Below are 16,294 nucleotides of genomic sequence, written 5' to 3'. Positions count from 1 at the left end.
CTGGCCGCGAGGTTCTGGGGCAGCGTTTCCATTACGCTCGTCACACGTGAAAGCACACAAATGCGTGTGTGTGTGTCAAAAGCACGACGGCATGTCAAATCCAACCTCCCCCGGCAAGCAGAACTTAGGAAGCTGATGTTCTCAGAGTCAACGGAAAACTAGCCCTGTCATATTTGAGCTGAATATATAAACGCCCCCCCCCCCCAACAGACTCTTGAGAGTTGACTAATGCCTCTGCTGGAAAACATTGCCAATAGTGAGCTGGACAGAATTGCTGCCTCTAAGCAACAAAACAATGGACGTGTAACACAGCATGGGAGTTATTCAACTCACCCAAAAGCGTGCTTGGTTCTTTGATCTGAGTAAACACTTAAGATAAGATAAAGATGTCATATGGTTTTATGAAGTTATTTTCGTCAATTTACTTACTAAGGACTTGAGAAGAAAAAAAAAGTTATTCAATTCACTGCCTGCTCTGTGGGAACCCGTCAGCTGCTTTTAATGTCTATCAGGAGCAGCTCAGCAGGAGACAGACGGTGGTGTCCATGGTCTTTTATGTGAAGGTCGTGAAAGACATCCAATACCCATACTCATATGCAGTTATCAGTTTATTTCGCCCATTTCATTTGAGTGTCTTGTATAAAATAAAGAATATGACAAATGAAAACTCATGATGATTAAAAATGCTGAGCCAGTGATTATGTATTAAGATGGCAGGTATGGCAACTGTCAAAGTATATCTATATAGGGTGTGCCCCATTACATTCAGAGCATGGAGTTTGGCACTTTTCGGGGTGAACTTGATGTACGGAATCATGCAGGTGCATTCCAATAGCTTATTTTTACCTCCTCAGACAGTAAATCACAGTTGATACAGTTGATGGTTAATAATTTTATTATTTTGACAAAACAATTCTGTCTAATCCAAGTTTTCATCAACCATGTTCAGTGCGTGGATTTACCACATGAACAGATACCCAACCCACTGGCACTAACATTTACAGAGTAAGGTGGTTAAAAGGGACCCACGACTGCCATCTTGTGAGCAGGAAACAGAACCTGAAGAAAAGACAATTTCACATGCTATTCAAAATATAATTCAAGATGTCCATCTAGTGGCAAAAAGCATGTATGGTCCACATATGCACATACCGGCTCAAACTGTAAAATATTTTGGGATCCCCCTGTATATATTGTTTTTCCCACCTAACTTAAAAAATTGTGGAATAGATAGATAAATAAATAAATGAATAAATAAATAAATAGGCAATTACTACTCTTAACACCACATTGTGGTCGTGAGTCAGTGAAAACTATTCCATTCATGTGTTTAACTTTGTTTAGCAGATGTTTAAGCAATGCTACATGAATGCTTAATTAATCAATTACTCACTTCATTGTGCTAAATGTGCTTTGGCTATCATGTACCACCCATGGTGCCTGGAGTGAGCATAAACAGGAAACAGGCAGGGCATTTTCTAAAGCTTGTGACAAAGGGTGTGTAGCAATGATGCCCAGGAATAGGTGCACAGTGGTAGTGTATAATGGGTAGGGAACTCTGCTGTTGTTCTCTTGAGCAAGGTACTTAACCTGCATTGCTTCTGTAAATATCCAGCTGTACATATGTATGCTGTGTAAAATAAAATTAAAAAAGAAATAAAAATGCATCAAGTTGCTCTGGACAAGAGCCTCTGCTAAATGCAGCTAATTTAATGCAATGCTGGTTTGGTTCTGGCCCACACCGTCTCACAGAATTCCCACGTGCATTTCATTGTTTCTTACATTACATTACAGGCAATTAGCAGATGCACTTATCCAGAGCGACTTACACAACTTTTACATAGCATTTTTACATTGTATCCATTTTATACAGCTGGATATATACTGAAGTAATTTCGGTTAAGTACCTTGCTCAAGGGTACAACGGCAGCGTCCTACCCGGGAATCAAACCTGCGACCTTTCGGTTACAAGCCCAGTTCCTTACCCACTGTGCTACACTCCGTCTTACAAAAGCATAGCCGAAGACTACAGGGTCATGAACGGTGTAAGTGTTCATCCACAGTCAAAATTAAAAGAAATGACAAAGTACCTATAAAAGGCACAAATGCATGCCACTGGGGTGGTAACCCTGTAGATGCATAACATTACCAGCAATGCATAATTCATTCGTGCGTTCCATTGCTTGTAAAGTGTACCGATTAGTACCAAAATAGAACATTGTACTTTCAGGGTTACATCTGGGAAATTCGCTCCCTGAAGAACAAAAAAAAAAAAAAAAAAAAAAAAAAAAAAAAAAAAAAATTTTTTACCTCCACTGTACCTTTATTTCGCAGAATGAACATTCAGGAAATTACCTAAGTACAGGAGCCCGGGAGAGGTGAAGAAGTGAGCCTTTATGGGACCATCGCTGCCGAACTGACGCTAAAGAGCAAAAAAGGCAGCGAGAGGGAAAGTCTTTTCTGTTCCATTACCTCTGAGAGAACCAGCGCAGCGCGGCGGCCTTCCCATTTCAGCGCAGCCCATTACATCAATTCCAGCGTCTCCGGTTCTAATCCAACGTTTCCCGACAACGATTTCATTAGTGGAAATGCGCAGTTCAACGGCAAAATGTACAGAAATGATCATATCTTTCACCCCCCACGCACGCACAGCCGACTGCCACGCGCATTCTCTCTCTCTCGAATCCCCAACTTTATTGTTTACAGCTCATAAATATCACAAGTATCCATACAATATTCAGGCTCACGGAGTTCCCAGCCTATAAAGTAGTAATGAGGAAGGCTTAGCTTTTAAGATTGCTGATGCTGCATAACTGAATTACGTAAAGGTCAGAACAGGTTGTTCAGCCCATGCAGGCTTCTGTACTTATAGCCTAGAAAGTATCCTCCACTACCATATGTACCATGTGTACGCGTGTCCATAGAGCATGTATGTGTGCTTTCATTTTAAGCTACCAGCTATTGCCAACCAGGGCCGGTTTTGGCCTGCTATATTAGAGTGGTCTGGTAGAAATAATCGGAGGGCAACTTGGCCGCAGTGGCATCACTATGGCTGCTGTCACCTAGTGCGGACGGACGGGGGGAGGGGGGTTGAGGGGGGTGCTGGTGCTGGCAGTTGCTGTCGATGGGGGGGGTTTCTTAAGTTTTGATTGGGTGGGCAAAGACGCGCGTTTGGGTGGCCCATAGCCAACGCCGGTCGCGTTGCCAACACTGAGAACTTAGCTGACTTTACTCAAACCTAATTATTTTACTTAAAAAGAAAACTTCATGCTTTAAACTATTGAGCAAACTAACTTATTGGGTTCAAGTAAGGACTTGAACTACACCACATTATGAATAACTAATTTGACTTGACTACTTCAGTGAGGGAAATTCTAAATGAATGAATATAGTTTATGTTCGATAAATCATTTCAGACTAACTTTCTTAAAATTATTTATGGGGCCAATATCTCCCTGTTTGGCCAATGCTGATCCCTATTTTATCTTGTAACACTGAGCTTCAGGTGTGCACACCAGAAGGACAGCACTGCCCCCTACCTTGTTCCTGGAGATTTAACATCCTGCTGGTGTTCATTTCATCCCTAATTTGCCAATAATGGCATGTATTGTCTAGCCTGGAGAGAAAAGGGACATATGGTATATACAAGAAGTCGTGTTTCCATATTGAAAAGTAGTGAATTGATAATAATTATGTGACTGAAACCTTCCATTTTTATTCTCTCCCCTTGCATTTTTAAATGTGTAATGGTCTGAAAAAAAAACTTTCAAAGTAAAATAAGTTTAACACTGTATATAGCAGCAGTTTCTCCTATATACTGCCCAACGATCCAGAAACATACTTGTGTGAGAAGAAAATAAAAATGGGTGTGGGCTATTTTTCATCTTTGATTCTGGGTCATTAGCACAATTCCCAGTAACTCATGAATCCTCCTATGCAGTTATATAGAGTGACATTTTCACTGGTTACCATGCCACCAGCCATCACTCAAGAGCAGCCTTACGCTTGTATCTGTATTACATCCATCAAAATGAGTGTTGACATGAAATAGAAGACAGACCATCTCAGAAAAAATAAACTGCTGCCCTTACCCTCCCTCTATAAATAGCTAAGCTCTTGGGAAGCGAGTGCCAGTCTCAAAAAAAAAAAAAAAAAAAAGGGATTATAATTATAAATTTCTGAGATTCATTTTCTTGGCAGATTCAATTAGGCTAATGTTTGAAACAAGACCAATGAGATTAGAACAATAATTGTTTTCCTGTTAGCATTGTCACAGTCGGTAAAGATGAGGACCCTACTGGCTATTATTATCCAGAGTCTAGAAGGTCATCTTATGAACTGTGACGGCCATTAACAAAAATAAAAATGTCAGTTCTATGCTATGGGAGTATTGGCACATCCCCAAATTAGAAAATCATTGTTTTTTTTTTCCATTTGTCACTCTGGGAACTAATTGGAAGTTAGCTCCATGAAAAATGTTATCGCCTGGATATCAGTGCTGAATGGCCAGGATTGACAGGCTTGTCAGGGCAATGCAGAGCTGTACTGAAGGATTTTTGAGGGTAGATATATATCACGGCCTTAGAGAACTGACATATATTGTTAAATTATTTACACACTTACACGATTCAGATTTACCCTTAAGTGAAGACCTAATATGACCATTGTATTTATGACAGTTGCATGTTATTACCAGTACATAGGATATTTAATTTTTTTTTTATTTATAAAAAAAAAATAAAGTATTTTTAATTGGGCATATTTAGGGCCTTTTTGGGATGGCGCACAACTTGAGTTTTTTTTTTATTTTCAAACACAGCAGAGAAGTTGATACAGCAATATGAATAGGTTTTTTTTGCAGTACATTTTCATTTATAATTCTATAATCTTGTAAAAATGCGGTGCTGATACTTGTCGAAGCGTTTAGAACTGCTTCTACACTGTATGTCAATATGCAAAACCGCAGTATTTTCACTTACTTTTCAGCATCATTCAAACATGCTTACACTTCAATCTTTGATGGATCCACTTCTCAGCTTCTCGTTCAGAGTATTTTACACTCATGAACATCCATTTTATTTTTCCTTTAAAGCTAAAAAACTGGAGTTGAACATCATTTTTAAAGCACTTTTTTTTTTTTTTGCAAGCCCTGCAGAGAAAAGAAAAAAGCTGCCTGTGTATTAATCACTCCCCCCATCTGCTCTGGATGGGGCTGACTGCCGCCAAGCCAGATTTACCATTCACCGCACAATCAGCTGTTTATCTCCATCTTCCGCCATCGGGAGTGACAAGGACAAGAGGCGCAATGTTTTCTACAGCTCATCGGACACCTTTTTCCCACACACCTGTCTGCATTAATGCGAACGCTCAATAGCCCGTGGCAGGCAGCCTCTCTCTCTCTCTCTCTCTCTCCCTCTCTCACCTCTGCGCGGTGGCAAGGTTAAAGCGCGGGTTTGCTCATAAAATATGAAGGCCTCATTTGAATTGTGCCATTCAGCTTCAATGACTGGGCGTACTCTGTGAATACCAATGCGCAGTACGAGCAGGCGGCGAATGGCAATTGAATTGTGTGGAGTTATATACTGGGGATCGAGGATACTTAAACTTATTTTTCTGAAGACGAGGTAGGTACTGCATTTTAAAATCAGCCGATGGTGTTGGTGTGTGTGTGTCACTTTTAAAAAGGGAAAATAATGAACAAGCAAATGAATGAATGAACCAGTGACCAAATGAACAAACAAATTTATGAATTTGTTTTGGCCCCTGGGTCACCTTCAAACAAGATGAAATGAAACTATTTCTTTTTAATTTAGAGAAAACAATTTGGCTTACATCACTGGGAAACAAGCCAGGGTAATACTCTGAGCGAAATGAGGTACGCAACATAGAAAAAGTAAGTCAGCACAAGCTAGTGCAAATGAAACATAATCAGACAATTAAGATATGACAGTAAACAACAACTTAAATAAAAGCTTGAACGACATGTTAATATAAACACTATAACAATATTAATCGTTAAAAAGATAATTAAAAAAACAAAAAAACAAAAACAAGAACTCAGTTTTGATTATGTTTGATAGGTCCAATCAGTTAAAATAATGATGAACATATATTAGTGGTGTAAGGTATAAATAAATAAATTCCAGTTCAAGCTTGTCCAGTGACATTATGAATCAAGAGGCTGTGTGTGTATATTACAAAATAAAAAAAAATAAAAAATTGAGTTGCAATGATTTCCCATGATGCATGCAGCCTGAGACCACTACACTTAAGGAAAGAAGCGCCAGAGCTTCCTGTATCAGCAGTACTACGCATGAGAGAAACTCTTCAAAGAGACAACAAATCAACAGCACTAATAATGGCTTCTGCTATTTCCAGCTTGCACTCGCACATCTTCATTCCCTCATACACATCTAGCGTCTATTTGTTGCAACTTCTCATCCAGAAATTCAGGCTCAAATAAATAACATTCAGCAACACAGCTGAAAATCACTTCTGGTTCATTGTCAGATATAATTTGCAAGTAGCCTGGCTAGCATTAGGTATGCAAGAACAGGCAGTGCGGTTGCTACCCCTTGGCCATGCCAACTGCACTAGACCAAGGGTGTCCAGTCTCATTTGAAAAAGGCCAGTGTGGGTGCAGGTTTTGGTTTTAGCCCAGCACCCCTCATCTAGACTCTGTGGAGTGTATATTTAAAAAAAAACAATATAATAAAACAATTGTTTTTAACCATAATAAAAATAAAAAAAAGTTAAATGATTAGGATTCTATTTATTATTCATTAACTTTTTCCTATAATGTATTCTGGACCTGAAAAAGGCTTAAACTATTAACTTAGTGTTTCAATTAAATGTGCATTTTTATTTGGTCTATTAGACTGCATTACCTGTCAAGATTACTTTCTCTTTTGAATATGTGGAAAGACTACTGATGACAATGGGTGGTTGCCGCACCTGGTGTCTAATTGGTAATCTAACAGAGCCTTGCCTGTAGCTGAGAACTGCTGAAGAAACCTCTATTTGAAAACTAAATAAATTAAATGAATGGGAATGGTGATGTAGAAGACTGCAGAATTTAGTGACCTGGTCCCGACTTGTTCTGTGTACCTCAGGGAAGGAGATGGAAAATATTAGCACGTTTTGGTCTATAAAAAAAAGATCACAACCTTCCGAAAATGACTGGACTCGGCTTCACTGTATGCAGACCAGCTGGTCAAACACCATGCGGTAAGGCTGTAGCAGAGCTACAAGAGGAGTTTAAGAGATCAGATTGGCTGTCTCAAACGCAGCTTGGCTCTTCTTCCAGAGACAGACTCCAAATTGACGTCTGCGGCTTTTGATTTCAGGCGATATCACGGTGACCTTCTCTTGTGTAAATCACTCAATAAGACACGGCCATCGCACAACGCCTAGTGCATTGGGTAAGCAAATGCAGCCAAGATCTCGTTTCAGGGAAGGAAGATCAACAGTAACGGCTTCAGCATCATACGGTGTTCGTGACGAGAAAGGTCATTGCTCAGACAGCAACGGACAAAAAAACCAAAAAAAAAAAAAAAAACCTGTGTGTTTGAGACCGTAAAGCCTTTGTACTGGTAATAATCCCTGGACCCATTAGGATAAGTGAGCCTTTCATTTGCAGACCAATTACAATTATGATTTTCAGCAGAAATTATACAGTACCAATAGACATAGCACCTTTATATGCAACTTAGCAACTGTGTTCTCGTGGAAATCAATAACACATGAGCATTCCTCAGAAATGTGTTTCAGAAAAAAAAAGAAGAAAAAAAAAAAGCACTTTCATATATCTCCAGTTCATGCGTTTACATTGTATGCAATCAATTGTGGCACAGTTCAGCACAAATAACAGTAGGCGAGCAACTGCAAATCAAACAACTTCTGTTTACACTAGAACACGTTGGACTCAGCAGGCAGCAATTTCCCCGCATATTGAGTTTTATCTGCCAGCCTATTTATGTAAGCGGAGTGGGGAAAATAAAATAGCTGGCTGACAATTGTTTTCACCACCCCAATTCCAAGACACACACACACACACACGACAACCTTGTCTGAACGTGTCTGAGTATATGAAATCGGCTCTAGGGGAAGAGAGGAATGTCACAAGGGAAATCGTCTTGGGAAACAGAGATGCAGAGGATGTACTTGGGAAAAGTATGATGTAGTGGAGCAACTGCAACTCAGAGGTTAGGGCAAGATTACAGATCCACATGTTGGTTCTTGGAGTATATATATATCCAATATATTAAATGCGCATATATAGGACGGAGTGTAGCACAGTGGGTAAGGAACTGGGCTTGTAACCGAAAGGTCGCAGGTTCTATTCCCGGGTAGGACACTGCCGTTGTACCCTTGAGCAAGGTACTTAACCGAAATTGCTTCAGTATATATCCAGCTGTATAAATGGATACAATGTAAAATGCTATGTAAAAGTTGTGTAAGTCGCTCTGGAGCGTCTGCTAAATGCCTATAATGTAATGTAATGTAATATAGCATGCGGTGTTAGAACCTCAAGGTAGAGAAGGATGCAAACCTCACGATTATGGACTGACCAGTCGATCGAACTGGGTACATCCAGCATAAGCACGTTTTCCAGGAAAGAAAGTTTACCTGGATGGATGGGAGGATGCTGACCGTGTCATAAAATTTCGTACCATGAAGGAGTCCCTGTCTTGTTGACATTTTTGTTTAAATTCTTGGACAGGTGTTACTGCAAGTGAGTCACAAGTTGTTACCCTCACGACGCTTTTGACAGGAGCAGAGCCGAAAGCACGAATCTAAACCACGTCCGCTTGACTCCGTCTTCACACGACAGTAACACATGCAAGCCATTGTCTTCGAAATTGTGGATTTATAACAAGAGTGACAGTATCGGTCCACACTATTTACAGAGTACTATTAACACAAACTACCATTTTATATTTCTTCACTTGTGTGATTTGATCAGTCAGCATACTTGCTCTCAGGGATACATTTATTCAGACAGGCCCTTATGAATACAGAACAGAGAAAAATCTACTTTCATTCATTCTGTACCTCATAAATGGATTCATCTGCAGGAAGCCTCAAACTGGATTGCTTAAATTTGTTCGAAAATTCTTTTAAACAAAGTTGAACATTTTCGTTTATCTTAATGTGTGCTGTTTTTTCCTTTATCGTCCACTGATTGTTATCTTCGAGTTGTGAACGCGATTCCCACTTCTACATATTTGGTTATGATCATTTGTGCATTGTTATGTATCCCAGGTCACCATTGAAAAAGAGAGCACTACTCACGGTTGATTGACCCTGATTAAATAAAGGTTAAAATAAATATATGTGAACAAATTAATTGTCTAATTTTCTGTATGATGAATGGTACACTATATCAGCATCTACCAATTCATGATCCACAGCATGTCGTAGGTTAATGAGAAGGAACAGTCCTTTAAAGAAATAGATGTAGACTAACTTCAATGATTTGCATGTACTAGTATTACGGATCTGGGTTCGAGTTCAAGTTAACAATCCATATTTCATTATCCACACCTGAATCTCTTGGAACTGTTCCAGTGTCTGAACCATTGAAACCTTTTGTGATGGCCCTTGTGGTGAAACTGACACCAAACTCCAAGAGGCAATATGTATGTGTGTGAGTCAGGATCGACTCTGAAACAAAGTGGGCTGAGGCACATCTGCTAAAGTCTAAGCAAGCTCAGGATGTGGCATAGTGGACTGTGGAATTTTTCTGTAAGTATGGCTCCTAAATAAATTCACACTGACCATTCCATATTATGTTCAGCAGGGAAGCCAGATAGTCATCTGAGGTCCCAGAGGCATTTGGGGTGAGTGCTCCACTACATTTCTTTCATCCACTGGACTTGCATCCAACCACATTTTCCTCTTCATTCAAGGCACCTGACAATACAGAGGGCATTGTGGCTCAGGGGGTTCTTTCAAAGGGTCTTAAGTTAGAAAAATCTCAAATTCTCACAGAAAATGTGAAGGCAGATATAAAACAAAAAAAGCAATAAAGGGCTGGACAAAAAGGGTGAGGATTTTAAAGTGGTAGAGCTTGGCTTTACTGAGCGCATGAAAAGCAAAATAATTAAAGGAGACAAGTTGGTGAATGGGGCTCAGGCCCTTTAAAATCATCTTAAGGTTAAAATCTGGAGTTAGGCAAACAGGCCATTAGCCCAATCAGCACAGGCATCATCTTACCATTCATCCAATCAGAGAAAAGGGCTTCTTATCAATTACAAACTTCCACATCACAGACAACTAGAGACCATTCCCTCCATACCCTTGCTGTGTGTCTGCTTTCACCATATCTGCCTCACCATCGCTGTGTGTTTCTGCAACCACAGAATCTGACCCTCCCTCCCCCTTGTGTTTCGGTCATCAAATTTTATCATCTCCAAGAAATTCAGTTGACTCCCTGTCCTCTTCACCGGCTTTAAATACCTCCCCTCAGAGATCCTTCTACCCAACTCTAATCTGTCACCCCATGCCAGTTTTCAATCCCCCTGACCAAGCAACATTGCTCCCCATGTCCCCTGAACTCTCAACCAGTGGCCTCTCCCCTACCGAACCAATAAATCTCACGATGAGTGGCGACCAAGTCTATGGCTTGCGGAAGCACTCAATTTAATCTTCCACACGTCTAACTTTTTTTCAGTGATAGATTAAATTTGTGCAGGGAGAAAAGAGGGAGGTGATTTTGGAGCAAAATGGGTACCTATAATCTGCTCACCCATGATATTATGAAAACTGCACCAGGAAATGACTTTGCTGATGAGGTAATTTCCATCTTGCATGCTCTCAAAAAGAAAAACTTAGCGTTTTGGATCATTAGGGAATGTTGAAAAAAAAAAAGAAGTGTTAATTATATACGGATACTGAATGCCTACATGGCGTTGAAGATTCAGGAAAACCAAAAAATAAAGGCTTTCCTCATCGACTGCTTTACGATGACAGCCACTCTGCAGGGAAAGTCGAAAGGTCTGAGAAAGGTGAAAATCTAGCTCAGTTTTCACTTACAGTAATGGCTATATAGCAGGCATTGATTAGGTAACAGTTTTTTTTTTTTTCTTTCCCTGCTTGAACCCAGAAAAATCTGACATCCTCCTTGCTGCAGTAAATGAAAACCACTGCTGGACGTTAGGTGGTAAGACCTAAGGGCTGCACTGTGTGAAATCACAATGAAAATATTTTGGAATTGTTCGAAAAGCCTATATATTGTCTTGGCAGGCAATGTATCCACAGCTGTGAAGAACGTTGCACACCTGGACCCATTTGGAGCTCCGCCGGAGGCTATAGAGAAACGTAAAGATGTGCAATATACTATCTGACAACTTAAACGGTGGGAAGAGTCCATCTGACCGCTGGGTTTCTCCAGGCCGTTTATCAGAAAGAGAATGAATATCTCACGCCGGACCTGTGGAGCGCTGGCCCATCCCGAACCGAAGGACTGAAACTCACGCGGAGCCTTTTGTCTGCGAAGTATGTGAGTATGTGTGGTCGTCGTGGTTACTTCTGTAGGAAACCCTGAAAAGTGGCTAACTCTCGGTGCTGTATAGGTATGGAGGCACGCTGCCTCACTGAGCCGTAACTTGGCGGGGTGGCATACCCGCCGTTCCAATAGGTCCATTGGTAAAAGTATACCAGTCTAAATTAATATTGGCTGAAACGGTTTCCAGTTTACAGAATGCATCTTAATTGGCTGACGGATAACATTTGAAGTCGGTGCAGGGATGATTACCATCCGTAGGGGAGTAGCAGCATCCACTCTGCAGAGCTCCAAAGGTATGAGTATGCATAAAACTCTGGCTAGTTATCTAAAATCATTTATAATCCCATACTTGAAATTTGTCAGGACATTATGGGCGATAAACCCAAAACGTCCAGTCGTTTTTGATTCCAGCGCTTAACTGAAGTGTACCCTACTGCCCTGTAATTGTGGTGTTTCGTAGAAACACGCACACGTGCAGCCCGCATACACGTTTAAGTGAAGTGTTTAACACTGGCAAATCTAACAGAAAATGAATTTCTGAATCCAAATACCAGTAACTAATGGGATTTCTTTGTTTTTTATTGGGGGGGTTCATTTCATATCCAATGCCATACACGTTCTTTGAACTGATGCTTTGATGCCACGTACCTCCTATATGCTGCACATAATACAAATGACTATTACCTCAGTAACCACAGTAGATATGGGTTTCAAGAATGGCCTGTGCATCACTCTGTATATAAGGGCGCTTGCAAGCAAAAACGGCAATGAACAGAAGAGCAAAATACATATTTGCGTTGCATGACCAGTAGGTGGCGCTGTAACACAGGCAATGTAGCGACCAATCGGCACCCAGCACACCCATGATGTTTACCAGTGATATTTGATTTTCCTCAGGAGGGCTGTATTCACATCCCGCTGGCTGATAGATTGCATTTCATGCGAGAAGCACCTTCACAGAAGCAGGTTTCTGTGCGTCAGTAATTACACTCAAGAGAACATTAGCCAGAAATACAGAAACTCGGAACAGGTACGACGCTATCGCCTTAAGCATGTTCATGCAGCTATGAAGGCGAAGGAATTGCAAAAAACAATAATGGAAAAAAAAATAAATAAATAACGATAACACAATCGCTATAAATAGTAGAGCTCCAGTTGAAAATCCATCCCTTATAAGTACCTCTACCAGGGACTTATCACCGGCCAGTGGAATCAGTGCAAGTAGAGACTTTATAAAACTGGGAAAGAAATAGAGAGAGATTTGGGTGTCAGTGGAGGTTAATCCATAAGCCATGGGTGTCAGCGCTTTGGGTGGACTTACAGGGCTAGGGAAATGATATTTGTAGAATGGAACCTGACAGGCACAGATACAGTAGGAGATTTTTTTTTCTTCCCCCCTCTCTTTTCCTTCTTTTCTTTCTTTTTCTTTCCAACTCACACAGCTACCACATACCATTACAACCTTATTATTTTGGGGCGAATCTGAATGTGCGATTGTTTTAATTGAAGCTGACTCACCCACAGGGAAACCTAGCAACAACATGTACACCTTTGTCTAATTTTACAGTCTTGCTGATTGGAGAAAAGGGCAACGCACAGCCATTTCCTCAGACGTTTAGGTGCTGTCAATCATCCGTTTCTGTCCCATTTTCAGTGTAATTAAGAGGGAGACCACACGGTTTATGTCGGCAGCATCAATGTTTGTTCATCACGGTGGGTGTGAGGGAAAAGCCCACAGACACAGAGCAGTGGAGCTTTGCATTGCTGTTTTTCACTCCACTGAGCATGAAGGACAAGTGTCGTTGGCTTGCACAATACAGTCAGTTACTTTTTCACCCCTGTTTCACGGTGAACCACTGGAAACGCTTCAAGGTGTTAAAATTTATGAAACCAGAACTGTGTAACTCCATGCCCAAGGTTTAGTTGGCGCACAAAAAAAAAGGAAAAAACCAAAAAAATAAAGTTTTCGGCATACACAGCCAAGGCCTTAAGGGGAAAGATTTTTAAAATGCAACATATCCCCACTTTATTAATTTTTTGCTCTGATGTAAGGAATAAAAAAAAAAGTACCCTTTGAAACATGATTAAACTGCTTGAACTAGAATTCAAAGATGGATTTTCCCCAGAAAGGGCAGCACACCGCAACATTACAGAGATGTATTTTTGATAAGGAGGTTTTTCCAGACCGACCCAGCACAAAATGAGAGCACAGTAAAGCTGAAACATTAAAATGTGCTGTATGCAATTTACCGATAGGCTCCGAGTCACTGCTGCCAACTCTTATTGGCTAGACCTGGCACCAACCATGTTGCATTCATAACCATTTCCCGTAATTCGGAAGTTGACGTCCCATATCATTTGTGATATTTGACCTGTACTCTGCTTCTTGTAAAGGTGTATTGCTTATGCTTTATTTACATGCATGTATAAGGTTATGGTAAACACTGAGCAGCTGATGTGTTGTTTCCATCAATCCATAAATAAGCCCAAAAAGTCATAAAATATGGGGGACTAGTCATAATTCTTGGGGGAATAGTCATAATTAGAGAGCATGGTGATATTCAGATAATGTGTAATGTGCTTTTTTTTCTCTCAGAGGCCATTTCACCCATATACTGTATGACCTGTATTTTCAATAGGGGGCACCCTAGGGGTCAGCAAAGGTACTGTAGGGAGCCCGCACACGCAGAGTTAACCCCCGCCTAGCCCCCAGTCCGCAATCATAAACCACAGTTGAAATACCCCCCTCCCGGTCCACCATGACATGACAATCTGAACCCCCCTTCCTGCCCAAATCTGCAATTTTAACAAACGGGGTTGAAGTGAACTTGGAGAGCAAAACACTGAATTCATTATGGCAATTAAAGTGTGGGTGGGTACAGGGGTGAGGAGAAAAATTGAAACTAAGGTCACTGTAAAGCCAGGGGTGAATGTATTTACATTAGATCTGCAGCTCTTGAAAATGCCTCACTTATGGGTGTATTTAAATGAAAGGCCCATGTTTCAACTTCAGTGGCTGGCGTGGGCGTGTTAATGCACAGGAGTTTTATCTCGAACAGTCTGGAAACCCATTACAAGTTTATAAATCAGGACCGACAGGACTCCACCCTAAAAGTATGGGTCTTTGCACAGATCATTATTTGCGGTTGGAAAACTAAGCGATCATTTACTGAGGTGAAGCCAAAGCATTCCACGTTTCTCTTGGTCAGACGAAACGGTTGTCCTTTAAACCCAGTTACTTACAAACATTTTTAAAAGAAATAAAGAAAAAAAAACTAGCATGATTTAAAAAATAAATAAAAATATTAATTATAAATATTTAAAATTATATTGTTGTCAGCATCATAGATTGTAGTTTGACACGGGCCACAGTTGGTTGGTTGTTCGTAGGAAGCGTTCTTGAAGGACGTGTACTTGCGAGAAACATGTCTTGTGACTTCATTTGCAAGGGGGTGTGACGCACCAAAGAGCAAATGAATGTCTGACAGGCAAGCAGGCAGGTGGGTGGGCAACCCTCCTCTCTGTGAGGGTGGACAAAGCCAGATCTATAATCCATCTTACAGGATCATTAGGACTTGCATTATCGAATCAGCTTTCTTAAAAGCACCGTAGGGTGACACACGCAAAAACAATGCCGAATGGCAATTGCATTCGCTCTAATTTGATACATTGACAGGCCACGTTTAATTTAAAAGTGACAGACATTTCAAGATTTCCACGCTTGGTCTTTCAATGAAGAACACTGAAATAGAGCTGTACTCGAGAGAATGATTGATGTTGGAATTATGTCATGTACGCAACTGGTAATAATTGCCTTCTATATAGGTGGCTGTACTGTTATCACCAAAACACAGCTAATCAGGGAAGAGTCTGTTTTTATTATAAGGTGGAATTAGTATTCAATGTGTTTAAAGAAATGTCTGTTCAATATACTATAAACAAATGTTTCTTCAGTTCAAAATTAGGATGTTTTTCTCCCTTTCCCTTTGTAATCCAGAATATTTAAATTTTTGACAGCAAATAAAAAAGGAATTGAGTGGATATTAGGAGAGTTTTCATATATCTTAACTTCATTAAAATAAACAAAACAAAGCCAGCATGGGTTAGACAATCATTTAGGCAAGTAATATGGACTTGCAATGATTAGCCATCTCTGCTAGTAACCCTTGTGCAGGTAACCTAGCATAAATGTTTAAAAAAAAAAAAAAAAAAACACCTTGAGAATAGGTAGACTTCAATTCTCTCAGCACTTATTCTCCAATAGCCCTGACAACTAAAGCAATGAAAATCTAAAACTAGAAAGTCATAAGACCAGCATAAAGTTTACAGCTAAAATAAAGCTGTTGTCATGATGACCATCGTAAGAGAGGGATAGCATCAAATTAACCTGAATACACCATTTCCACCCTCTTTTATTGCCAACAGGAAGGGTGTGGACACACCCTCATTGGACAAGAGAAAATGCACCACAGCTGTTCTCAATGACCAGTAAACTGCCAGTTCTCCAAGACACTGATCAACAGCTGATCAGCATAACCCCCGTAATCAAGGAATCTCGAAATGAGTGAGTTAGGAGATCGAGAAGGAATAACGAAACTATGTGAAAACAAAAACATGCCCTGAAAGAAACCAGCAAGCACCATAAGATAGGGGACTGCAACATATACAATGTAGAGGATGGATAGATCTGTTTAGTCGCACAAATTCAGCCTAATTTTCTTCTTCATAAGGAAATTGGACCAAATAATTTAATTAATTTATCTTTTTATGGGGGAGGGAGTTGGG

General features: G+C 40.3%; 1 protein-coding gene across 1 annotated transcript in view; it reads left to right on the top strand.

Moving 5' to 3' along the window:
• Positions 1-16,294, top strand: part of dsela (dermatan sulfate epimerase like a) — a 191,634-nt gene that overhangs the window by 62,240 nt on the left and 113,100 nt on the right. The window lies entirely within an intron of this gene.

Source organism: Anguilla rostrata, chromosome 8, assembly GCF_018555375.3.
Source record: "Anguilla rostrata isolate EN2019 chromosome 8, ASM1855537v3, whole genome shotgun sequence".
In the NCBI taxonomy this organism is placed as follows: Eukaryota; Metazoa; Chordata; class Actinopteri; order Anguilliformes; family Anguillidae; genus Anguilla; species Anguilla rostrata.
This window is presented reverse-complemented; position numbering and strand designations above follow the sequence as displayed.